Here is a 27265-nt window from a genome sequence, read left to right as displayed (position 1 = left end):
CAGTGTTTCTCATGATGTACTCTGCAAATAAGTTAAATAAGCAGGGTGACAATATACAGCCTTGACATACTCCTTTTCCTCTTTAGAACCAGTCTGTTGTTCCATGTCCAGTTCTAACTGTTGCTTCCTGACCTGCACACAGATTTCTCAAGAGGCAGGTCAAGTGGTCTGGAATTCCCATTTCTTTCAGGATTTTTCACAGTTTATTGTGATTCAGACAGTCAAAGGCTTTGGCATGAATAAAGCAGAAAACCATCCTCTTAGTTGGATCTCTGAATAAAGTTATATTCCTTGTCTCTCAGGTTAATTGGCTTGTCATGAAGAGAGAAGACTGAGCTTCAACTCCATAACACAACTGGATTGGGGCCCATCCTGAGGATCTCATTTTAATGCAATCACCTCTTTAAAGGCTGTCTCTCCTAACACATTCATAACTGAGGTACTGGAAATTAAGACGCCAACATGAATTTTGGAGAGATACAATTAAGTTCATTACATCATGTTTCTATTGGAGGCTCATTCTTTTGTACTCTTCTATCTTGAATATCATTTCCAACTGGCTAACTCTTGGTCATACTAAAATAACTAGTGTCTCTTCTTTGAAAACATTTCCAGAAAAAATTGAAGTAGATATAAGCTTCCTTGTGCCATAATCTATTGTTGTTGTTCAGTCACTAAGTCGTGTCTGACTCTTTGTGACCCCATGGACTACATTATGCCAGGTGTCCCTGTCCTTCACTAGCTCCCGGAATTTGCTCAAATTCATATCCATTGAGTCGGTGATGCCATCCAACCTCTGTCATCCCTGTCTGTCTCTCATGTCAACCTCATCCTCTGGCATCCCCTTCTCCTCCTGCTGTCAACCTTTTCCAGCATTGGGGTCTTTCCCAATGAGTCAGCCCTTTGCACCAGGTGGCCAAAGTACTGGAGTTTCAGCTTCAGCATCAGTCCTTTCAATGAATATTTAGGGTTGATTTCCTTTAGGCTTGACTGGTTTGATCTCCTTGCTGTCCAGGGGACTCTCAAGAGTCTTCTCCAGCACCACAATTTGAAACCAATTGTTTGGCACTCAGCCTTCTTTGGGCTTCCCTGGTAGCTCAGATGGTAAAGAATCTGCCTGCAATGTGGGAGACCTGGGTTCGATCCCTGGGTTGGGAAGATCCCCTGGAGAAGGGAGTGGCAACCCACTCCAGTATTCTTGCTTGGAGAATTCCATAGACAGAGGAGCCTGGCTGGCTACAGTCCATGGGGTCACAAAGAGTTGGACACGATTGAGTGACTTTTACTCACTCAGCCTTCTTTATGGTCCAACTCTCACATCCATACATGACTACTGAAAAACCACAGCTTTGACTATACGGACCATTTTCAGCAAAGTGATGTCTCTGCTTTTTAATACACTGTCTGGGTTTCTCATAGCTTTTCTTTCAAGGAGCAAGCGCCTTTTAATTTCATGTCTGCAGTCACCATATGTAGTGATTTTGGAGGCCAAGAAAATAAAAATCTGCCACTGTTTCCATTTTTTTCCCATTTATTTTCCATGAAGTGATGGGACCAGATGCAATTATCATTGTCTTTTTGAATGTTGAGTTTTAAGCCAGCTTTTTCACTCTCCTCTTTCACGGTCATCAAGAGGCTCTTTAGCTCCTCTTCACTTTCTGCCATTAGAGTGGTATCATCTGCATATGTGAGGTTGTTGATATTTCTCCTGGCAATCTGATTTCAGCTTGTGATTCATATAGCCCTGTATTTCTCATGGTGTACTCTGTATATAGGTTAAATGAGCAGGGTGACAATATACAGCATACTCCTTTCCCAATTTGGAACCAGTTCATTGCTTCCTGTCCGGATCTAACTGCTGCTTCTTGACTTGCCTACGGGTTTCACAAGAGGCAGTTAAGGTGGTCTGGCATTCTCATCTCTTTAAGAATTTTCCAGTTTGTTATGATCTACACAGTCAAAGGTTTTAGTGTAGTCAATGATGCAGAAGATGTTTTTCTGGAATTCTGTAGCTTTTCCTATGATCCAAAATGTTGGCAATTTGATCTCTGGTTCTTGTGCCTTTCCTAAGTCTAGCTTGAACATCTGAAGTTCTCGGTTCATGTACTGCTAAAGCCTAGCTTGAAGAATTTTGAGCATTAATTTGCTCCCATGTGAAAATGAGCAAAATTGTCCGGTAGTTTGAATATTCTTTGGCACTGTCCTTCTTTGGGATTGGAATGAAAACTGACCTTTTCCAATCCTGTGGCCATTGCTGAGTTTTCCAAATTTGCTGACATAATTTATTAGTTGATGAAAAAGTAATTGTGGTTTTGGACCGTGAATTTTAAATCATTATAACTAGGCTCAAGCTTTGCACAGTGGCAGTATCGTATTCAGTGAGGTTTATCCAAGGCATGGTTATTGCCTCCCCCCCCCAAAAAAAACCCAACAAAACCTAAGAACAAAAACATTTATTAATTCAAAATAGGAACCATTTCAATCAACACATTTTTGCCAATGAGAAATAAGTTGGTTTCATCCTGTAGTATAAAATCCATGCTTGACAAACTCTTGGAAAGCATTTTCTGTCTCCTGCTGACTGTGGAAGTGTTTTCTCTGCAGAAAGTTGTCAAGATGCTTGAAGAAGTGTAGTTGGTTCTCAAGAGGTCAGTTTAATATGGCAGATGAGGCAAAACTTCGTAGCCTAATTCGCTCAACTTTTGAAGCTTTGGTTGTGTGACATGCGGTCGGGAGTTGTCATGGAGGAGAATGGGACCGTTTTGTTGTCCAATGCTGGCTGCAGGTGTTGCAATTTTTGGTGCAGCTCATCAATTTGCTGAGCATACTTCTCAGATGTAATGGTTTCACCAAAGCTATAGTGGATCAGACCAGCAGCAGATCACCAAACAGTGACCATGACCTTTTTTTTGGTGCAAGTTGGTTTTGGAGCCTTTTCTCAGTCCAACCACTGAGCTGGTCATTGCTGGTTATTGTATACAATCCACTTTTCGTTCCATGTCACAATCCACTCGAGAAATGGCTTATTGTTGCTGTGTAGACTAAAAGAAGACAACACTTCAAAATGACAAATTTTTTTTTTGGTGCGGTCTGCTCATGACGTGAGACACTCCCTTATCAAGGTTTTTCACCTTTCCAGTTTGCTTCAAATGTTGATGACTGTAGAATGGTCGACGTTGAGTTCTTCAGCAACTTCTCATGTAGTTTAAGAGGATCAGCTTTGAGATTGCTCTGAATTGGTCGTTGTCAACTTCTGGTGGCCAGCCACTGCACTCCTCATCTTCAGTGCTCTCATCTCCCTTTCAAAACTTTTGGAACCACTGCTGCAGTGGTTCATTAGCAGTTCCTGGTCATTCATTAGCAGTTCCTGGTCCAAATGTGTTGTTAATGTTGAGAATTGTTCCTCCTACTTTACAACCCATTTTGCATTCAAATAAAAAAATTTACTTGAATTTGCTTTTTGTTTAAGATCATTTCCATAGTCTAAAATAAATATAAACATCAAGTAGTAAGTCATTAGCAAAAAACATAATGTGCATTAAAATGATGTATTATAACTTCAGTTCAGTTCAGTTCAGTTCAGTCGCTCAGTCGTGTCTGACTCTTTGCGACCCCATGAATCACAGCACGCCAGGCCACCCTGTCCATCACCAACCCCCGGAGTTTACCCAAACTCATGTCTATCGAGTTGATGATGCCATCCAGCCATCTCATCCTCTGTCGTCCCCTTCTCCTCCTGCCCCCAATCCCTCCCAGCATCAGGGTCTTTTCCAATGAGTCAACTCTTATAACATTGCTGCTGCTAAGTCGCTTCAGTCGTGTCCGACTCTGTGCAACGCCATAAACGGCAGCCCACCAGGCTCCCCCGTCCCTGGGATTCTCCAGGCAAGAACACTGGAGTGGGTTGCCATTTCCTTCTCCAATGCATGAAAGTGAAAAGTGAAAGTGAAGTCGCTCAGTCGTGTCCGACCCTCAGCGACCCCGTGGACTGCAGCCTTTCAGGCTCCTCCGTCCATGGGATTTCCCAGGCAAGAGTACTGGAGTGGGGTGCCATTGCCTTTCCGCTTATAACATTACCACATTTATTTAAGAATGTATTCCAATATCAAACAGCAAGTTCAATAATGCAAAACAGCAATTACTTTTGCACCAATCTAATATCTTAAAAATACCTATGGGACTTCCCTGGTGGTCCAGTGGTTAAGAATTCACTTATTAATGTAGCGCACATGGGCCCAGTCCCTGGTCTGGGAAGGTTCTGCATGCCACAGAGCAACTAAGCCCAGGTGCCACAACTACTGAAGCCCAAGTGCCGCAGAGCCTGTGCTTCACAGCAAGAGAAACCACAGCAATGAGAAGGCCAAGCATCGGAAAGAAGAGTAGCCTCCACTCACCGCAGCTAGAGAAAGCCTGTGCAAGACAAGGAAGACCCACCCCAGTCAAAACATAGATAAATAAAATTTTAAAGGAAAAAAAAACTTACTGTAAAGTCTCAAAAATCAAGGCATTGTGGTACTGATAAAAGAACAGACAAACAGATCAGTGGAGTGGAACAGAGAGCCCAGAAAGAGACCCAGATAAATATATACAGTCAAGTGATTTTTGACAAAGAAACAAAGGCAACAAATGCAGCAGAGACAGCCTCCTCAACAAACGGTGCTAGAACAGCAGGACACACACACACATTAATGCGGGCCCAGACCTTACACCTTTCACAAAAATTAACTCAAAACGGGTCATAGGTCTGAATATAAAACGCAAAACTATAAAACTGTTAGAAGATAACGGAGGGGAAAACCCAGATGACCCTGGTTATCTCTATGACTTTTTAGATACAAAACCAAAGGCATAATCCATGAATGTGGTAACTGATAAGTTTGGCTTTATTAAATTAAAAATTTCTGCTTTATTAAATTAAAAATTTCTGACTGTAAAAACACTGTCAAGAGAAGGAGTATATAAGTCACAGACTGAGAGAAAGTATTTTCAAAGGCACATCTGATAAAGGACCATTGCCCAAAATATACAAAGAACTCTTAAAGCTCAACAATAAGACATAATAAATGTTTTTTAATCATAAAAAGTCCTCAACAATAATAAAACAAACAATCTGATTAAAAATAGGCCAAAGACCTGAACAGACATCCCATCAAAGAAGATGTATTGATGGCAAAAAAGCATTTGAAAAGATGCTCCAATTTATATCATAAGGGAAATGCAAATTAAAACAACAATGAGATACCACAACACACCCATTGCTGCTGCTGCTGCTGCTGCTAAGTCCGTCAGTTTTGTCCGACTCTGTGTGACCCCATAGACGGCAGCCCACCAGGCTCCCCCATCCCTGGGATTCTCCAGGCAAGAACACTGGAGTGGGTTGCCATTTCCTTCTCCAATGCATTAAAGTGAAAAGTGAAGTTGCTCAGTCGTGTCCGACTCTTCGCTACCCCATGGACTGTAGCCTACCAGGCTCCTCGGTCCATGGGATTTCCCAGGTAAATGGGATTTTCCCAGGAGTGGGGTGCCATTGCCTTCTCCGACACACCCATTAGAATGGTCAAAATCTGAAACACTGACAAGACGAATTGCTGGCAAGGATGTGGTGCAACAGGAACGTTCATTCACTGCTGACAAGAATGTAAAATGGTACAGCCACTTTGGAAGACAGTTTGGCAGTTTTTTACAAAATTAAACATACTCTTATGATATAATCTAGCAATCTCACTCCTTGGTGTTTGCCCAAAGAAGTTGAAAATTATGTCCACACAAAAACCTGCACACAGATGTTTAGAGTAGCTTTACTCATAACTGCCAAAACTCAGAAGCAACCAAGATATCCTTCAATAAGTGAAGGTATAAACAAACAGTGGTATATCCAGACAATGGAATGTTATTCAGCACTGAAAAGAGATGAGCTATCAAACCAGGAAAAGACAGAATTATTAAATGCATGACAGTAAAATAAGGAAACCAATCTGAAAAGGCTACATAATGTGTAATTCCAGCTCTATGACATTCGACAAAGGGCAAAATGATGGAAACAGTGAAAAGATCACTGGTTGTCAGTGGCTGCGGGTGGATGATGAGAAGGGAGATGAGTAGTTGGAGCACAGAGGTTTGTAAGTGCAGGGAAAATATTCTATATGATACTGCAATGATGATGTCCATAGAAGCCCAAGTCCTTAGCATGTCCAAGTCCATACAAGACCAAGAATGAACCCTAATGTAAAGTCTGGACCTTGGGTGACTGTGATGTACTCTCACCAATTGTAACAAGTTCTGGTGGGAGATGCTTATAGTGGGAGAGGTTATGCATTTGTGGAGGAAGAGAGTGTATGGAAAACAATCTCTGTGCCTTTCTTTTAATTTTGCTTTAAACCTAAAACTGCTCTAAAAGAATAAATCTTAATATTTTTTAACCAATTCTTTATACAAGCAATTTTCCCCAATCTTGAAAGCAGAAACTGTGTTCATTTCATTTCTGCATCTCTTTCTCCAATACCATTTCCATCACCCTCTCAGTACTTGGCACAGTTCAGTACTTAGAGTTTTTTGGAGGAATTAAAGAATTTCATTTTAGAGGCAGAAAGTTCTATATGAAAGCAAAGGTACTCTTTATTCTTACTGGTAAACCACCATGCCAACTAAAAATTTTTAATTTGTCTCCTGTCAACTTTACCAACACAGCTCATCTTTTAAGTCTTACCTAATCATTCAGCAAGGCTTGCTCCTTGTCAATTTTTAAATGAAATCCAATTATTAATATCTATTGAATAATTAATTTGCAAGAATGTCTTATGAAGAGAAAATTAACTTTGCTGTTTAATACCATACCCCAAATTTCTTTGAACAAATTGCCCTTATTTAGTACTATCTTTTCAGAAACTTCATGTTTTTAAGTCTGTTGCCAATGTCAAGTCATTTTTATTTTGTATCGAGTATCTTTTTCCCCCTTTTGTGGCTGCACCACAAGGCTTACAGAATTCTAGTTCCCCCATGAAGGATTGAATTTACGCCCTCTGCCGTGAGAGCATGAGTCCTAACCACTGAACTACCAAGGAACTCTGTGGATCAAGTACTTTTTGATAAGTGGCAGAAATTAAATTGGCTCTACCATAGCATAGTGTCATGTTTATTATACTTATTGCTAATAATCAATAATGATATGTCAGAATATGTTCTAAACAATAGCTAGGAAGTTAAAACATCCTTATGGTTGACAAAGGCAGAGCTAAAGAAAAAGGAAGAACCAGGTCACTAAGAGGGCAAAGTGAGTGTCTATGTCACAATTCAAACCAAAAACAAAACAAACAAACCACACTACTTTATACAACAGCTGCACATAATTCAGCCCCAAACTCTCCCCAATGCCACCAGCATCCCACCAAAGATATTAAATGGAAAATTCCAGAAATAAACCATTCATAAACTTAAAACTGCATGCAGTTCTGAGTAGCAGGATGGAATCTCATGTCAAGCCACTCCATCCCAGCCGGGGAGTGACATGCCAGATTAATTCTGCAAGAGAAGCAGCACAGAGAAAAGCCTCCGGGTTTGTGTTATATCTACAGAGACCCTCTCCAGTGTTTTCATAGCTGGTCTTCTTCCAGGATTAGAGACAAAAGAGGCTCTCTCTCCTGGCTGAGCTTCTCAGCTCTCCCCTGAAATGACCACTCATCACTGAAGCAGAAGGTCCTTCTCTGACACCTTCCTGTACTGTGTGGCCTTGAGCAGGAATGCAAATATCCTCTCACCCACCGTGTGCCCTTTTAACAGCCAGCGGAGACTTGGCACTATTAAGTTACCAATTTCCTCTTGTTACCTAATAATAAGTGGACGAATAGGTAAGGCGAGAGAATAATTACAGTGGCATGTAGCTGATTAAGTAGAGGATTAGAAGTCAAAAGAGTGAAATCTGAGTCCAGGTCTGGAACATGAGCTAGAGGTTAGACATCTCAACTGGTCATTTAAACTTTCTCTATTTCCCAGTTTCAGTATATAACTGGAGGCCATGAGACCCAGATCAAAGAACTGTTGGGACAGTTAAATCAGATAATGCAATGCAAGTGAAAAAAAAAAAACCCTGATAAACTCTAAAGCCCTAGCAGATATTCATCTAGTCAGTCATTTATGCAGTTTTCATCAACTGTACATTGAATACCTACTGTATGCTAGCTGCAGTTCCAGGCACAAGCAGTACAAATGTCACTAAGACAAAGTCCCTGTCCTCATAGAGCTTAAAACATAATATAGAAGGTATATGAAAGGTTAATTTTATGTGTTGGCCTAGCTTGGCCAACTATACCAAGATATCTGGTCAAACATTATGGATGTTTCAGTGAGGGCGTTTTTGGATGAGGTTTACATTTAAGTGACAGATTTTGAGTAAAACTTGTCCTCCATAATGGGTGGGTCTGGTCTAATCAGTTGAAGACTTAAAAAAAGAACCAAAAACTGACCCCTTTCTCCCCATCTCAACCCTGCCCCCAGCGAGGAGGAGTCTACCAGCAGACAGCCTCTGACTTCAACTGCAGCACCAGCTTTCTTGGGGTTTCAGCTTGGTGGTCTTTGTACTTCAACCGCAGCACTGGCTTCTCCTCAGTCTCCAGCCTGCCAGCCCACCCTACAGATTCTGGACTTTGCAGCTTCTATAATCACATGAATAAATCTCTCAAAAGTAACTTTTTTGTATATACAACTATCCCCTGCTTTTCGAAAGTCTGCTTTACGCTACTTCACTTGCACGAAAGATCTACATTAGTACCTGTTTTCACTAACCAACAGAAGTCAGAAGAGGCTTTTCACTTTTAGGGGAAAAGGTGAAAAGTGAAAGTGGTGTTAAGCAAGCATTTGTTTTGCAACCAGTCGTTAAAGAGACAGCACACAGCCCCAGCTTTGACAGCGCCACAGCCAAGCCAGTTCCCCAGGACCTACACTTAGTATTTCAGCATCAAGCTGCCACAGCTTTGAACTATGTCTCTGAGCATCTCCACTTTACTTTATCTGATTTATTCTGTGCGCCTGTTAGCAAGATGCATCCTAAGGTAATTACCTCTTTGTTTTGAGCCATTTCTGCTTATGAAAGGTTTCATAGGAAGGCTCTAGTCCTGGATGACTGGGAAAAACCTGTATTTACACATTTTATTCATTCTGTTTCTTTGCAGAACCCTGACTAATACACATTTTGGTACCAAGAGGTGGGGTGCTGCTATAACAAATACCTAAAAATGCAGGTAGAGGCTGGAGGAGTTTTGATATACACACGAGAGAAAGCCTAGATCACCTGAAAGAAACTGTTGGCAGGAATACGAATGGTAAACGGGATTCTGATGAAGTCTCAGAAATGAGGAACATGCTATTGGAAATTGGAGGAAAGCTGGTCCTTGTTACAAAGTATCAAGGAACTTGGTGTGATTGTGTTTTACTGTTTTGTGGAAAGTAGAATTTGTGACAAAATAAGTTATTTAGCTGAGGAGATTTTGCTTGTTCTTTTGTTTTTAAAGTCTTTATTGAATTTGTTACAATATTGTTTCTGTGTTATGTTTTGGGTTTGGGGGGATCTTAGCACCAGACCAGGGATTGAACCCCCATCCCCTGCATTGGAAGGGGGAGTCTTAACCACTAGATCACCAAGGAAGTCCCGCTGAGGGGATTTCTAAGCAAACTGTTAAAGATATGATTTTCCCTTGTTGCTTATAGTAATGTGAGAGGAGGTAGATACATTGAAGGAGGAATTGTTAGGCAAAAGGGAACCAGAAATTGAAGATTTGTAAAATTCTTAGCCTATCCATATTGCAAAAAACAAACAACCCCTGCCCTCCCCCCCACACCATCCCCCAACTTGCTCTGGAGGGGATACCAAGGGGATGGCTGGAACATCATTTGATAAAGAGACTAGGGCTGAAATTCCTGGGTTTCATCATCCATCTCGGCAGAACCTAGCAAGAGAGATGGTATTACAGAGAGACAGCCAGCAGAAACACTGCCAGATGAGACTAAAAGGTAAAGAGATTAAGACAAATTGAAGGAAGGGTATGAGACTTCCAAGATTCTACCAGATAAGGCAGTAGATCTATCAACACGTGTTATCCTTCCAGGGAAGAATGACCCTGATGCGTGATGATACTGTGGGAAAGACACCAGAGAACTGCCGCTGCCCCCACAGACTCAGAGCACATGTGCTGTCAGGGCAAGGCTAACTAACTCCTCTTCAGTGTCAGTGCGTCAGGCCTGTGTCTGGGACCAAGGGGGCAACAGGGCCACCTTGGTGGGCCTGGAGGTCAGAGCACTGAGCCAGTGAGAATTATTTATTCCTGAGACTTAAAATTGACTGGAGTATTGATTTCGTGGCTATGATACCAGAGGTACAGACAACAAAACCAAAAATAAACAAATGGGACCACATCAAACTTAAAAATTCTTGCTCATCAAAGGACACAGTAACCGAGTGAAAAGGCAACCTCTGGAATGGGAGGAAATATTTGCAAATCATGTATCTGATAAGGGATTAATATCCAGAATACATTAATATCAAAATACTAAAATAGAATATGAGCAAAGGACATGAACAGACATATCTTCAAAGATGATATAAAAAATGGCCAACAAATGTATGAAAAGATGCTAAACACTATAAATTATCAGAGAAATGCAAATTGAAAACATAATAAGGTATCTCTTCACGCTCACTAAGATGGCTACACTAAAAATAAATAAATAAATAACAAGTGTTGGTGAGGATGTGGAACTGTTGTGCACTGTTGGTGGGAATTAAGAAACACTGCAACCGCTATGAAAAACAGTATGGTAATTCCTCAAAAAATTAAAAACAGAACTACCATATGATCTAGTAATCTCACTTCTAGGTACTGAAAGTACTGAAACCAAAAGTTCCAAGAAGTATATTCATACCCATGTTCACAACAGTATTATTCACAGGAGCCAAAGGTGAGACAACCCAAGTGTCCATCAATGGATGCGAGGATAAATGAACTGTGGTGTATGCATACAGTGGATTAGTGCTGTGCTGTGCTTAGTTGTTCAGTCGTGTCCGACTCTTTGAGACCCCATGGACTATAGCCTGCCAGGCTCCTCTGTCCATGGCGATTCCTTAGGCAAGAATACTGGAGTAGGTTGCCATGTCCTCCTTCAGGGGATCTTCCCAACGCAGGGATTGAACCCAGATCTCCCACATTGCAGGTGAATTCTTTACTGTTTGAGTTACCAGGGAAGCCCACAATGGAATAGTACACAGTCTTAAAAAAGAAGGAAATGCTGGCACATCCTAAACAAGGATGAACCTTGAGGACACTATGCTAAGTGAAATAGATCAGTTAAAAAAGATGAATACTCTATGATTGTACTTTAATGAATTATCTAAAGTGTTTCAAACTCACAGAAACATAAAGTTGCATGGTGGTTACCTATAGTTGGTGAGGGGGAAGAAAGGGGACCTGTGGTTTAATGGGTACAGAGTTTCAGGGTTTTGTTTTTAAATTTTATTGGATTTAAAATTTTGTTTTTAAATTTTATTAAATTTTGTTTTAAAATTTATTGGATAAATTTAAATTTATCTATCCTCGGTAGATCAGCTGGTAAAGAATCCACCAGCAATGCAGGAGACCCTGGTTTGATTCCCTAGTCGGGAAGATCCACTGGAGAAGGGATAGGCTACCCACTCTAGTATTCTTGGGCTTCCCTGGTGGTTCAACTGGTAAAGAATCCACCTGCAGTGTGGGTGACTTGGGTTTGATCCCTGGGTTGGGAAGAACCCCTGGAGAAGGAAAAGGCTACCCACTCTAGTATTCTGGCCTGGAGAATTCCATGGACTGTATAGTTCATGGGTTTGGAAAGAGTAGGACACAGCTGAGCAACTTTCACTTTCAATTTTTAATTGACAATGTTGTGTTAGTTTTAGGTGTAGCGTTTCAGTTTTGCAAGGTGAAAACATTTGGAGACCTCTTTCCCAACAACATGAATACACTTCACACTACTCAAATGTACACCTAAAAGTGGGTGGGATGGTGATTTTTACATTAGGTGTTTGTTACTACAGTAAGAAACAAAGAAAAAAAAATCTAATGGAATTTACCTCGCCAGGTTTTGTACTTGTCTGGGACTCTTCACCTCCTCTTTCTTCCTGATTTCTCCCATTTTAGAATGGGACTATCTCACGTCTATCTTGTGGTGTATTTTGGAAGCACGTACCGTGTCTGGTTTCATAGGTTCACAGCTGGAGAGGAATCCACTTCAGGTTGAATCACACCTCGAGTCTCACTCACACCTGATTTAGATGATTTCAGATGAGACTTTGGATTGGGTTGGCCAAAAAGTTTGTGCCGGTTTACTCACAAGATGGTTATTTGAAAAAGCCGTATGAACTTTTTGGCCAACCCAATACTTGAAATTGATGCTGGAATGGGTTAAGACTTTTGGGAGGGGGCTACTGGGTACAGGTACCTTGGGTTGGAGGTCCCTGTATTTTACATATGAGAAGGACATGAATTTTGGTGGGCCACAGGGTAGCATCGTACAGACTGAACTGTGTCCTTCTAAAATTCATATGTTGAACCCCTAACCTCCAGGACCTTAGAACGTGTCTGTCTTTGGAGATACAGCTTTACTGAGGTTATTTAAGTGAAGTCGTAAGAAGGGACGTAGGGACTTCCCTGCTGGTCCAGTGGATGAGACTTGGCACTCTCAAAGCGAGGGGCCTGGGTTAGATTCCTGGTCAGGGAAATACATCCTGCAAGCCACAACTACAGATCCCTCATTCTTCAGTTAAGACCCAGTGCAACCAAATAAATAAACATTAATTTAAAAAGTGATGTAATCCAATGTGACCAATCTCCTTATAAGAAGAGAAAGAGACACCAGGAATGTGATACAGAGCACAGGCCTTGTGAGGACACAGCAAGGAGGCAGCCACCTGTGGGGAGAAAGGTCTCAGGAGAAGCCAGTCCTAATCTTGGAATTGCAGGTTCCAGAACTGTGAGATAAGAGATTTCTGTTATTTAAGCCAGCCAGGGACTTCCCTGGTGGTCCAGTGATTAAGACTCCATGCTCCCAAAGTGGGGGGCGGGGCAGAGGTTTGATCTTGAAGTGGGGAATCAAGATCCCTCACGCATGCTGCTGATGTAGACTATGGTATTTTGTTAGGTGGCCCTAGCAGACTACTACAACAAAGCAACACATAATGTCAGGTCATTCTGAGGGAGCCCTTAGAAGAATACATAGTCAAGGTGAGGTAATGAACAGGAGGGTTATTAAAGACAGGATGGGGAGGGAAGATGTTAGTAGAGATGACATTTGAACGGAAACCTGTATGACAAGAGGGATTCATCCTTGGGAGCATTTGTGAGAACAGCGTTCCAAAAGGAAGGAATTTCAAATACAGAGATACCAAGTGAAGAATGTTTGCTTGGCATGGTGCTAAACGCAGACCTGTAGCAGTGAGTGGTGTGAACCAGGGCCAGGGCGGACAGCTGCTGGAGAGATAAGCAGGGGTCTGAAGACAAAGGGTGTTGTGAGCGATGGCGAGGATCCTGGATTGTATTACAAATGTGACAAGAGCCAGGAATCTACAAAGCCATTTTAGGTTTCTGGGTGAAGCCATAACAAAGGTTGATTCGTGTAGTTTAAAAATGTATTTGCTATGGAATGGAGAAGATGAGAGAGGTGTGCAAACATGGAAACAAAGACCAACTAGAGGTACTGGTCCAGGTGAGAAATGATGAGGGTTTGGACAACGGCGGTCGCAGTGGAGGCAGTGAGTCACTGGATTTGAAATGTATTTTCAAGGTACGACCAGCAGGATTAACTAACAGCCTAGATGCTTGGCATGAGGAAAAAAGAAAAAAAAGAGTCAAGAATGGGTTTTGGCCAGGATTACTGGAGAACTGGAGTTGCCATTTCATTCAGTCAGGGAAACAGGGAGAGCAGAGGTCAATTTAAGAGCTTTGTTTTAAACATGTGACGTCTGAGATATGGCATTAACAGCAGTGCTGTAACAATAAAACACTCTCTTTGCCTTTCCCAGATTTTGGCAACATAAAAATTAAAAGATACACTTCCTGCCTTTATGGTCTCATGGGCAGGGGAGTGGGGGTGCTGACTGAAGACACATAAAAAACAAATTTTTAACTTAATAGGCTTTATTTGGGGGGAGCAGAGTTATGTTTATAGAAAAATTGGTTAGAAAGGATCCATATACTTTCTCAACTTCCTATTATTCGCCTCTTGTGTTAGTGTGTACATTTGTTACAACAGATAAACATACACTGACATAGCTTAGTCACCCTAAGTCCATAGTTTACATTAGGGTTCACTCTTGCTTTTGTACATTTTACAAATTTGGACAAATGTACCCATAATTTCCTGAGAAATCTATATGCAGGTCAAGAAGCAACAGTTCTAATTGGACACGGAACAACAGACTGGTTCCAAACTGGGAGAGGAGTACATCAAGCCTGTATATTGTCACCCTTATTTAACTTATGTGCAACGTACATCATGTGAAATGTCAGGCTGAATGAAGCACACGCTTGAATCAACACTACCAGGAGAAATATCAATAACCCGAGATATGCAGATCACACCACCTGTATGGCAGAACTAAAGTGCCTCTTGGACGCGGGGTTGCTCCTCTCGGCCGCCGCCCCTGACCTCGGGCGTGGGGTAGCTCCTCTCGGCTGATGGTTTAGGGGTGTCCAGGTACTCATCTTTGTCTGCATTTGGGACCATCTGTGTTTTTTTGAGGTGCAAATGCCAGCATGAAATAACTGGATATTCTTCTGTAAGAAAAACTATACCTCATTAAGTCTTTCTCTTCAAGTCTTTCTCCTCAAGCATCTAGCGCTGGTGTTGCCATAGCTCGTGAAAAAGCAAAATGGCTGTCTGAGGAGGCGTTAAAGACAGCTGTGAAAAGAGGAGAAGTGAAAAGCAAAGGAGAAAAAGATATAAGTATCTGAATGCAGAGTTCCAAAGAATAGCAAGGAGAGATAAGAAAAGCTTCCTCAATGATCAATGCAAAGAAATAGAGGAAAACAACAGAATGGGAAAGACTAGAGATCTCTTCAAGAAAATTAGAGATACCAAGGGAACATTTGATGCAAGATGGGCTCAATAAAGGACAGAAATGGTATGGACCTAACAGAAGCAGAAGATATTAAGAAGAGGTGGCACGAATACACAGAACTGTACAAAAAAGATCTTCACGACCCAGATAATCACAATGGTGTGATCACTCACCTAGAGCCAGACATCCTGGAATGTGAAGTCAAGTGAGCCTTAGAAAGCATCACCAGGAACAAAGCTAGTGGAGGTGATGGAATTCCAGTTGAGCTAGTTCAAATCCTGAAAGATGATGCTGTGAAAGTGCTGCACTCAATATGCCAGCAAATTTGGAAAACTCAGCAGTGGCCATAGGACTGGAAAAGGTCAGTTTTCATTCCAATCCCAAAGAAAGGCAATGCCAAAGAATGCTCAAACTACCGCACAATTGCATTCATCTCATACGCTAGTAAAGTAATGCTCAAAATTCTCCAAGCCAGGCTTCAGCAATACGTGAACCGTGAACTTCCAGATGTTCAAGCTGGTTTCAGAAAAGGCAGAGAGGAACCAGAGATCAAATTGCCAACATCTGCTGGATCATGGAAAAAGCAAGAGAGTTCCAGAAAAACATCTATTTCTGCTTTATTGACTATGCCAAAGCCTTTGATTGTGTGGATCACAATAAACTGTGGAAAATTCTGCAAGAGATGGGAATACCAGACCACCTGACCTGCCTCTTGAGAAACCTATATGCAGGTCAGGAAGCAACAGTTAGAACTGGACATGGAACAACAGACTGGTTCCAAATAGGAAAAGGAGTACGTCAGGGCTGTATATTGTCACCCTGTTTATTTAACTTATATGCAGAGTACATCATGAGAAACGCTGGGCTGGAAGAAGCACAAGCTGGAATCAAGATTGCTGGGAGAAATATCAATAACCTCAGATATGCAGATGACACCACCCTTATGGCAGAAAGTGAAGAGAAACTAAAAAGCCTCTTGATCAAAGTGAAAGAGGAGAGCGAAAAAGTTGGCTTAAAACTCAACATTCAGAAAACGAAGATCATGGCATCTGGTCCTATCACTTCATGGCAAATAGATGGGGAAACAGTGGAAACAGTGTTAGACTTTATTTTTTTGGGCTCCAAAATCACTGCAGATGGTGAGTGCAGCCATGAAATTAAAAGACGCTTATTCCTTGGAAGGAAAGTTATGACCAACCTAGATAGCCTATTAAAAAGCAGAGACGTTACTTTGCCAACAAAGGTCTGTCTAGTCAAGGCTATGGTTTTTCCAGTGGTCATATATAGATGTGAGAGTTGGACTGTGAAGAAAGCTGAGAGCTGAAGAACTGATGCTTTTGAACTGTGGTGTTGGACAAGACTCTTGAGAGTCCCTTGGACTGCAAGGAGATCCAACCAGTCCATCCTAAAGGAGATCAGTCCTGGGTGTTCATTGGAAGGACCGATGCTAAAGTTGAAACTCCAGTACTTTGGCCACCTCATGTGAAGAGTTGACTCATTGGAAAAGACCCTGATGCTGGGAGGGATTGGGGACAGGAGGAGAAGGGAATGACAGAGGATGAGATGGCTGGATGGCATCACTGACTCGATGGACGTGAGTTTGGGTAAATTCGGGAGTTGGTGATGGACAGGGAGGCCTGGTATGATGCGATTCATGGGGTCACAAAGAGTTGGACACGACTGAGCGACTGAACTGAACTGAAAAGTGCCTCTTGATGAGGGTGAAAGAGGAGAGTGAAAAAGCTGGCTTAACACTCAACATTCAAAAAACTAAGATCATGGCATCTAGTCCCATCACTTTATGGCAAATAGATGGGGAAACAATGGAAACAGTGACTTTATTTTTTTGGGGCTCCAAATCACTGCAGATGGTGATTGCAGCCATGAAATTAAGACACTTGCTCCTTGGAAGGAAAGCTTTGAGCAACCTAGACAGCATATTAAAAAGCTGAGACATTAGTTTGCCGACAAAGGTCCATCTAGTCAAAGCTATGATTTTTCCAGTAATCATGTACAGATGTGAGAATTGGACCATAAGGAAAGCTGAGCACCGAAGAATTGATGCTTTTGAACTGTGGTGTTGGAGAAGACTCTTGAGAGTCCGTTGGACTGCAAGGAGATTAAACAAGTCAATCCTAAAGGAAATCAGTCTTGAATATTCATTGGAAGGACTGATGCTGAAGCTGAAACTCTAATACTTTGGCCACCTGATGCGAAGAACTGATTCATTGGAAAAGACCCTGATGCTGGGAAAGACTGAAGGCAGGAGAAGGGGATGACAGAGAATGAGATAGTTGAATGGCATCACCGACTTGAAGGACATGAGTTTGAGCAAGCTCTGGAAATTGGTAATGGACAGGAAAGCCTGGCATGCTGCAGTCCATGGGATCGCAAAGAGTTGGGTATGACTGAGAGACTCAACTGAACTGAACACTGAAGGACATCTTGGTGGCTTCCAAGTTTTGGCAGTTAAGAACAAAGCGGTTATAAATACTCGTGTGCAAGTTTTTGTATAGATGCAGCTTTTCAACTCATCGATAAATACCAAGGAATGTGATTGCTGGATTATAAACAAGTACTTTAAATGTCAATTTCTATACATGTGCCAACAGGGAACCCAGACTATCGCTTGTAGGAAGCAAAGAGCTTTTTTTGAGTTCCTTAAGTTATTCTAGCAATGCTCTAAAACTATAAACATCCTTCCTTTTCTGTATGACTATTAGTCTGACACTATATCATCAGGATACTCCTGCAAGGCTCACTTACAGGAAGGCAGCCACTAAACAGATAACCAAAGTGTTCACGCTGACTCACATCCACCCTTTCAAAGAACCATACACAAGTGGCAACCTACTGATGAGGGCGGAAGTGAAGTCACTTTCAGTACAATATTTCATAATTAAAGGTCTGTGTTCTTTGAGCAGAACTCTTCCCTAACTCTGGTAAGCCTAATTTCTCAAATAAATTCCATTAAGTTCCAGATGAAGAAAAAGGCTATTGAAGCTCTTTGTTGTTGTTTTTCAGTAGTTCAGTTGTGTTCAACTCTTTATGACCCCATGGGCTGCAGCACGCCAGGTTTCCCTATCCTTCACCATCTCCCAGAGTTTGCTCAAACTCAGTGTCCATGGAGTCCATGATGCCATCCACTGCCTTTCAAGAATGTTGAAATGGCGAACCACTTCAGCATTCTTGCCTTGAGAATTCTATGAACAGGATTGAAGCTCTTGGGTGGTGTTTATTCACAGGGAGTTCTAAGGCAGACCAGGCAGATACATAAGCCCCCTAAAAGTGAATAAAAATATTGTATTTCGGTACACTTTTCTGAGGGGAAGGGGTCCACCAGCTCTTATCACAGTCTCAAAAAAAGTGCAAAACTGAAAAACAGCCAAAAAGGGCTGCCAAACCCTGGGTGTGGAAGAAGAGGGAGGAGAGTTCTGACCTCCCTGACCAACTACAGAGTAAAGGCCTCAGGCATTGTCTGTTTTCACAGGGCTTCACCGCCCACTCTTAGGAAGGTCTGGGCTCTAATCCCCCTCCCAGGAGTGGGGGAGGGTAAGAGTCTGAAGTGCCCCACGAGTGCAGGGAATAGTGCTCCTTACTTCCAGTGTACTTTAGCAAGGAGCAAAATCAATCCTCAGAACAGGGAGTAGCTGGACAAAAAATCTTCGCCTTTGCTCATCCAAGTGCTTGCTGTAATATTTTAGCATTGCCTTTAACAGGCAGTTCTTCCTCTGCCTTTAGGAGCTCTGAAACAATAAAGGCAGAGCTCTTTTGAGCTAAACTGAGAACTGTGAGTTTGCCTCATCAAAACTGTTCACACTTCATGCAGTCAACAGATTTTGTCCAGGGCCGAGCAGGTGCGACAGGGTTCCAGCCACTGTTGTTCTATGTCCCCCACATATGCTTGCTTTACCAGCACCATGTGTGATCTTCCTGTGCTGTGAAAAACCAGCTTCCCTAATTTACACAACTTTCTTATGATAACTGAGGCCATTCTGACTTCTTGTTTTCAGCCACAAACTGAGTCAGGCAGTCACAGAAATATTTGGATGAGGCGGGCTCAGAAACCCAAGAATCTCTTCTGGTCTGTGCCCACCCCATAGGGGAGCCCCGCCTGCCCGCGTTTTTTCTGTTTTTTTTCTTTAGGTGGCTGCTACGTCAGAGAGTGTAGACGTGCTTTGTAGACCGTACACCGTCAGCCCCATCTCCGTGGCGACCACTTCCATCACTCAAGTCTCATGACCCTTTATTCTTCAGTTTCTCCCCTCCTCCAACGGCATTTATGTTGTGCTAATGCTACCCAGGGATGCAGGCAGTATTTTATCTTTCTTATTGTCCTGTTTCCCTCATCCTCTTTGGTTCTTCTCCCTTGGACATGAATCTGCACAATCCCATGGTGTAAAATCCTGAGTCCTTCTTGCATGGTGGGATGCCAATTTGTTGAATGAAAATGTACTTATTTCAAAAACTCTGATGGCCTGATGCTATAATCCTATAACTGTTTAAGTGTTCAAATGGGGGAAGGGGAAGGAGTTACTTTGATTATAATCACAGTCTAAATTCTTTAAATATTAAGTTCCAGGTGGACTTTTTAATCCAACTTAATTCCAATTACATGTAAATGGTTGTTTTAAGCTACTTGGAAATAAACAAGTTTATACATGTTTTTATAAAATTAAGAGGAACAAGATAATCCCTTAAATCTCATACTCAGACAAGTGGACTTTTAGGAGCTTTGAGCCTTAGCTTCATACTCTCTGGCCAGCTCCTTCTCCATACCATTAGCACAAAAAGATCAAGCTACTGAGAGCAAGAGTGAAGAAGACACACAAATAGCCTTAAAACCCCACAATGGGATATAGATCTGGGTTAATTCATCTATGTCTTCATTTGGATCTACTATGTTGCCAGGCCCAATTTTAGATACTGGGGATATTGTGGTGGTAAGAGAACTCATTTCCTGCTTTCATGGAGCTTAAATTCAAGTGGATTGGGGTTATGCACATGTTTTTACCTTTTATTTCTAGTTTTTTAAAGTCTTTATTAAGTTTGTTACAATATTGTTTCTGGTTTATGTTTTTGTTTTTTGGCCAAGAGACATGTGGCCAAAAGAGGAGAGACAGCTCCCCAAGGAGGGATTGAACCCGTACCCCCTGCACTGGAAGGCAAAGTCCTAACCACTGGATCTCTAGGAAAGTTCCCTATTTCTATTTTATTATTATTTTAGAGAGTTCCCTGGCAGTCTAGTGGTTAGGATTCGGCAATTTTACCACTATGACCTGGATTCAGTCCTTGGTCAGAAAACCAAAATCCCACAAGCTGCGCAGCACAGCCAAAAACAACAACGACAAAATTATTTTCAAGCAAGTATAGCCAAGAACATGAAGCCTGGAGCCAGGCATCCTGGGTTTGAATCCTAGCTCTTGCATTATTGTGGTTTGGGGACGATCATTTGGCCTCACTGTGCTTCTGTTTCCTCACCTGCAAAATGAAGGCAATAATAGAGTCTACTTCATAAGATCTGTTATGAGGATTAAATTAAATCATTTAATATGAATAAAGTACTCAGAACAGTGCCATTAGTATGTTAAGTGTCATGTAAGTGTAAAATTAAAAAAAAAAGAAACACATATATCTATTTAATTTCATAGTGGAGTAACATGCTCAGAGATAAAGAAGCTCATGCAGGTCATGAATTAAAGAATCCATGCAGGTCATGGATTAAAGTCTAAAACCCCATTTTTTAAAAGAACCTAAAGACTTTCCACACATTTTCCAATTACACGGGATAAAAGCTCAAACAAATAATCTCAGAACTATTCTATAGTAATAGTTAGTGGTACTTGATAAACTGAGGGCTTCCCTGGTGGCTCAGATGGTAAAGAATCTGTCTGCAATGCAGGAAACCTGGGTTCAATCCCTGGGTCAGGAAGATCCCCTGGAGGAGGGAATGGATCCCGTATTCTTGCCTGGAGAATCTCCTTGGACAAAGGAGCCTGGTGAGCTACAGTCCATTACTAAGTGCCTGGTTCTTATCATGTGACATCATTCACACTAGTTTAAATTTCATATTATCATTTAAAAAAATTATTTATTTGGCTGCTCTGGGTCTTAGTTGTGGCCTGCAGGATCTTTAGTTGCAACATGTGGAGTCTAGTTCCCTGATCAGAGATTGAACCCAGGCCCCCTGCACTGGAAGTGTGGAGTCTTAGCCACTGGACCACCAGGAAAGTCCCTTGATCATCCTGATTTGCCATGAGAAATCTATAAATAATTTGCTCAAGGACCCAGGGTTGGGGAAGAACTGTCTGACTACAGCATATTCCTGTAGATTAAGAGAAAGGTACGGCCAATATAGCTTCAGAGAAAAGTATGTAGGATATAGCTAGTGTTTCCTTATTTTTACCCCCTACCCCTTTCCTCTTAGGAAACGGGGCCTATTCTTCCTCTCTTCTTAAAACAGCTGATCATAAACAGGACGCCCAGCTGGTGTAGTAAGTCTAGGGCTGAGGATAAGTGGCTTAGGCAGACTTCCTCCTAGGTGGAGCCCACCTGAGGGTAGAAAAGCTCCTGCTACCTGTCAGGGTTGTCTCTGTCAACAAGAAACACCAGAAGGAGAAAAAAGAGGAGTATTCTTCGGGAATGATGGATTTGGACATCCAATGCCTGTTTTTGTACCACTCACAAACTAAGAATCATATTTACATTTTTAAGTGGCTGGGGAAAAAAAAAAAAAACTTTCATGGCTTGTACAGACTGTATAAAATCCAAATTTCAATGCCCACAGGTAAGGTTTTACTGGTACCCAGCCACACTCATTCATTTATGTACTGTCAATGGCTGCTTTTATTCTACAAGAGTAGAGCTGAGTAGTTATGACAAAGACTCTGTGGCCCACAAAGTCTAAGATATTTAGTATCTGATCCTCTAAGTAAAGTTTGCCAGCTTCCAAGTTACACAGCTAGCTGATGAATAACATGGAATAGAGCAATAAAGTTGTGAAAACCCACAGACAGGTATATACTAGGCCCAAGTCAGAGGGGGGCTTCCCAGGTGGCGCTAGTGGTACAGAACCCACCTGCCAAGGCAGGGCAACTTAGGAGACACCGGTTCCATCTCTGGGTTGGGAAGATCCTCTTGAGGAGGGCATGACAACCCATTCCAGTATTCTTGCCTGGAGAATCCCATGGACAGAGGAGCCTGGAGGGCTACAGTCCTTGGGGTTGCAAAGAATCAGACACAGACACGGCTAAAGCAACTTCGCATGCACCCAAGTCAGGGGAAAGAACAGATGGGGCAGTGCAGCAGAAGACAGTGAAGAGAGAGGGAATGCATCTGAAAGGGACACAGACATCTCAAGGGAGTAAAAATCCTCTGAGAAGAGAATGCAGCAAAGTGGGCCCCCCAAGATGGAGATGCCAAAGGCTGGAGACCAGGCAAGAGGAAATTATTCTCCAAATTTCTCGCATACTACATAATAGGGACTGGGAAAGACACTTCCCAAGGTTGAGCATGACCTCCCAAACCTGTTCCCTAGGTTCACTCCCAGCTCACACTTCCACCTGTTCTTTTCATTTATCTAGACATACAGTGCCAGCTTCCCTGGTAACTCAGTTGGTAAAGAATCCACCTGCAATGCAGAAGACCCTGGTTCAATTCCTGGACCGGGACAATCCCCTGGAGAAGGGTTAGGCTACCCACTCCAGTATTCTGGCCTGGAGAATTCCATGGATTGTATAGTCCATAGGGTCGCAAAGAGTCAGACAAGACTGAGCAACTTTCACTTTCAGACACACAGTACAGATATTGTCACACACCTAAGTCCCTAAGCGGTTACTCTGAACATAGTGCTACCTTCGAAACATTTTTTTTCCATTTGACTGAGATATAACTGACATACAGCACTGCATGAGTTTAAGGTGTACAGCATAATGATGTAACTTACACGTACATGATGAAATGATTATCACAGTAAGCTTTGTGAACACTGATCACCTCATATAGACCTAAAATTTTTAAAAATTGAAAAAAACTTTAGTGATGAGAACCCTTAAGATTTACTCTCAACAACTTTCATTTAAAACATTTTCTTGTTCAGTCGCTAAGTTGTGTCCAACTCTGCAACCCCATGAACTGCAGCCTGCTAGGCTTGCCTGTGCTTCACTATCTCCTGGCGTTTGCTCAAACTCACGTCCACTGAGTCAAAGAAACCATCCAACTATCTCATCCTCTGTCGCCCCCTTCTCCTCTTGCCTTCAATCTTTCCCAGCATCAGGGTCTTTTTCCAACATGCAGCAGTGTTAATTATATTTACTTACTTATCTTGTGACTGGGAGTTTGTTTCCTTTGAACATCTTCATCCTGTTCCTCCTCCTGTCACCCCTTCCCTCTGGTAATCACAACTCTGATCTCGCTCTTTTTTTTTTTTTTTTAAGAATTTGCTTGTTTTTTTGAAGTATAATTGACTTACAACTGCCTTCCAGTTACTAAGGAGAGGAAAACTCAGAACTGGTTTAGAGAAGTGGCTAATCTAGTGGCTAACTTAGTGGGCTCATGTCTAATCTTCAAGTTCAGTCTCCCTAGCTTCCTTAACTACATGGTCATTTTCTGTGACTCCCCCCAAAAGGTAGCAGTTGTTCGGCATTTTATATCAGTGTCAAAGATGGTGCAGGCAAGTGAGTGTAGGGATGGCTGGAGTGTACAGTGATGCACTGTTAGACTGTTGCCAGGAATTTCTGTGTCTTCTAGTATTTCTTTTTCTAGCTGGAAAGTAGAAGTCACAAAAGTTGGGGCTGGTAACTGGAGCCAAAATGTTACCATCTGCACCCAATTACCTAATGAAATCAAGGGTGAGGAAATAGGATGTGGAGACTAGCAGAGGAGCAAGGACATTAGTGAAATCAGGTTCCTCAATAAATAATTATATACAGAATATATTATTAAACCTAGATCACTGATCTGCTTATTCTAACACTTACTGATTTCTATCACTCCTTGCTGCTGAGTCCTATTTTAAAAAGCACACCATGGGCACCTGTTTTTAAAAATAAAGCCAATCTCCAAAAAAAAAGTCCAACAAAAAAAGTCAACCTCTGTATAATTTTTAAAAATCCTGTATAATTCTATAATATAAATGATTGTTCTAATTAACTTTTTCAAAAATGCAGATTTTAATGTGGCACAATAGGTGGGTTTAGTGTAGAACATGCTTGGATTTTCTAATGATTAACTTTCCACAGTATGTCAGATGCTGTTTTGAAGATGTATGCATTACATGCTGATTATGATTACCAGAAGTTCTAAAAAGTTTACATGACGTGTTGTGAAAGGGCACCACCAAGTCCGTAACTAAACTATAAGGCACAAAAACAATGGCCTGATTCTCACTTGCATAAATCGCCTCATTTTAAAAACACGTGGCGCTGCTTGCTTTTCTCCAGGGAAACACCAACAGAGGAATTTATTTACATCTCACCTGAAGGGAAAGTGAGGGAGGTAAAGAAGAGTCCTTGATTTAGAGATATTTTTTCCCCCTTCCTCAGATTCCACAGGTTCCTCTCAGGCCCCTCTTCGGCCATGGCCTGCAACCTGTTTTTTATCCATTTCCCTACACATATTTACGCTCGTCTTTGATGCCGCCGTTAATTCTTAACGGCTCTTGCTCTGCCGATCTCGACACATCTTTCTCAGTGTTCCGATTCGTTCTAAATCACCTTTTCTCTGGGTACCAGCTCTGTTTCCCTTCCCCTGAGCGCTCCCTCCCTCTCCTCCACCCACGTCTCTCCACGCGGTTTCCAAGCCCCCTCCCCGCTCCCTTGCGCTCTACTCTTCTTCTACCCACCCCACCCTCGGCCCCCTCCCACTGGCATTTCTCCCGCAATGGCCAAAATTGGCACGACACAAGACTGAGAGCCGACGCGCACGGGAAAAACGTGCGCAGGGACCGTCTGGGCGGGGGCGCCGGGTCGGGGGCGGGACAGGATGCTGCGCCGGGGGCGCCGTGTCTCCCCGCACGTCCGCGCCCGCGCCCGCGCCCCGCCTCCGGCCAGATGCTGAGGGGGCCCGGCTGGGCGCCGCCCGGGTCGGCGGGGAGAGCTCTAATTTCCTGGAATCTGAAGCATCTCTAGGGAGATGCAAAAGGTCGCACAAGGGTTCTGCCTCTAGGGCAGGTTTTTGTTCCAGGCAACTAATCCCAAACCGCCCTTTCTGCCGCTCTCACCCTGACTGTTTAGCCAGGGGTCTGCCTGGTCTGGTCTTATTTTCTGTTCTTTTCTCTGCCCTTCTCCCTCCCTTCTCCCCTCTTTTCTCTTCTCTATATATTTCACATTTCCACACGGCCTCGGATCTTTACAAAATCGTCCCCTTCTTTAAGAACCTGCAGTATCCTAGTCTGTTTTGTTTTGTTTTGTTTTTAAGTTAATTTTGTTTACACACTGGGTGTTCAGGTCAATGACTTCTGACAGATAAATGCACCCATGCACCCACCGCCCCACAGATTTGCATCTTAGGAAGTTCCTCAGCGCCCTGATTCCTGCTGCAGTTCTGTCATTTTTCAGTCATACTATATAGTTTTAGTCTTAGGCTTTCATTCACCTTTTTCATATATTGGCAAATATTTATTAAGTACCTTCTATGAAACAAGCATTGATGTTACAGAAATTAAAAACTAGAACTAGTCGGTTTTAAAAGAAAAGACCGAGTGGGACTGCTGTCCTTCCACCTACTTATTTCTGATAATACTATCCACCACCCCCACTCCCCCATCCACCCCCCTATCCCCTTTCGGACCCTTAGACAACTTGGTCAGCTGACCAACCCTTCCTGAGAAATAAATTGACTTTTTTCCTGTTTTCTTTTTTCCTCAGGAAGGCTGAAGGTGAACGAAACACACTAAACGCAGAATAGCTGCTGAGGGGATAGCACTAAAATGTGTGGAATTCCCTGAAGGGCGGGCGGGAGTCCTACTGAGAGAGTGGGAACTGTCACAGGCACTGTTCCCAAACCAATGAAGTCTGAGAATGCAGCTGTAAAGTCTTCTGGGCAGGGGGCAGGATGTGAGTGCTTGGAACAGACACATAAAAGAAGTTGCAGCATATGCCTTTGAGTTTAATGAGACACACTTAGAAAAGATGGGGAGGTAGTCTACTGACCAGAGATGAAGAAGATTTGAAGACTGCACCCCTTCACCCCACCAGCTCTCACAAAGAGTATGCTGTTTGGTGGGAAGGGCGAAAAATCAATCTAAGAAAAGTAAGCATGGGAATTCCCTAGTGGCCCAGTGGTTAGGACACAGCAGTCTCACTGTACAGAGCCGGGGTTCAATCCCTGGTCAGGGAACTAAGATATAAGCTGCACAGTCAAGAAAAGAAATGAAAGCAAGAGACAGAGGCAGAGAAAGAAAGATATAGAAAGAAAGTAGGTATAAGGACACAAAATGAAAAATAAGAAGGAAGGAAAAATGATAACAAAGATTTGTTGCGATATTGTTGTTAACCTAGCCCTCTTCCTGAGCCAGTGACACAGGGTTTCCACTTCCCTTTACTGTCACACGTTGCTCAAGTCTAGAAACTGAGAGATCTGAAAACTAACTCCTACCAAGGGGATAACCTCTAGACCCACACAGTACGTGTTCTAATTACAAAACCGTGCTGAGCTGCTTAGAGTTGAAACGTTTCAACATAAAGAATTTGTCTTCTAGTGGTGTTAGAAGTGAGGGTGAGTTCTTTCTTCCTTTTATGTCTTGTTCTCTGTTTACTGAAGTACAAATATGCATACAGTAAAGCAGGTAAAACTTGCATTAATGTTTAGTGTACAGCTGGGTGAATATTTACTACCCAGATTAAGATCTAGATTCTAGAATACTTCTCCCCAAAAGGTTTCCTTGGGCGTGTTCCAGTCTACAGCCTCCCTCCCCAGAGGTACCCACTATACTGACTTCTGTCATCATCAATTAATTTTATTGTTCTTGATCTCTAAAAAAATGGAATCATATAGTATGCTTTCTTTTGTGCCAGGATTTTTTTTTTCACTCAGCATAGTGTCTGTGAGTGTTGCATGGTATGAATCAGCAGTTCATTCCTTGTTACTGCCAAATACTAACCATTTATGGATATGTCAGAATTTATGTAGCCAGTCTCCTGTGGATGTATACATTCACGCTCCTCCATTACTGTTTTTAGTTTTTAGCTA

At 42.3% G+C, this 27265-nt stretch overlaps 1 long non-coding RNA gene across 3 annotated transcripts in view; it reads left to right on the top strand.

Moving 5' to 3' along the window:
• The first annotated feature begins 8912 nt into the window (after positions 1 to 8912).
• Positions 8913 to 27265, top strand: part of LOC138987954 (uncharacterized) — a 43287-nt gene continuing 24934 nt past the window's right edge. For 2 of the 3 annotated variants that reach the window (XR_011464264.1, XR_011464262.1), the window contains exon 1: positions 8913 to 9044. This is a non-coding gene — a long non-coding RNA (uncharacterized lncRNA). Of the gene's footprint in view, positions 9045 to 26675; positions 26792 to 27265 lie in introns of those variants that run through there. The other variant, XR_011464263.1, reaches the window with a different exon arrangement.

Source organism: Bos mutus, chromosome 5, assembly GCF_027580195.1.
Source record: "Bos mutus isolate GX-2022 chromosome 5, NWIPB_WYAK_1.1, whole genome shotgun sequence".
Taxonomy (NCBI): Eukaryota; Metazoa; Chordata; class Mammalia; order Artiodactyla; family Bovidae; genus Bos; species Bos mutus.
The sequence above is the reverse complement of the archived record's forward strand: the minus strand, read 5'-3'. Positions and strand labels throughout refer to the sequence as shown.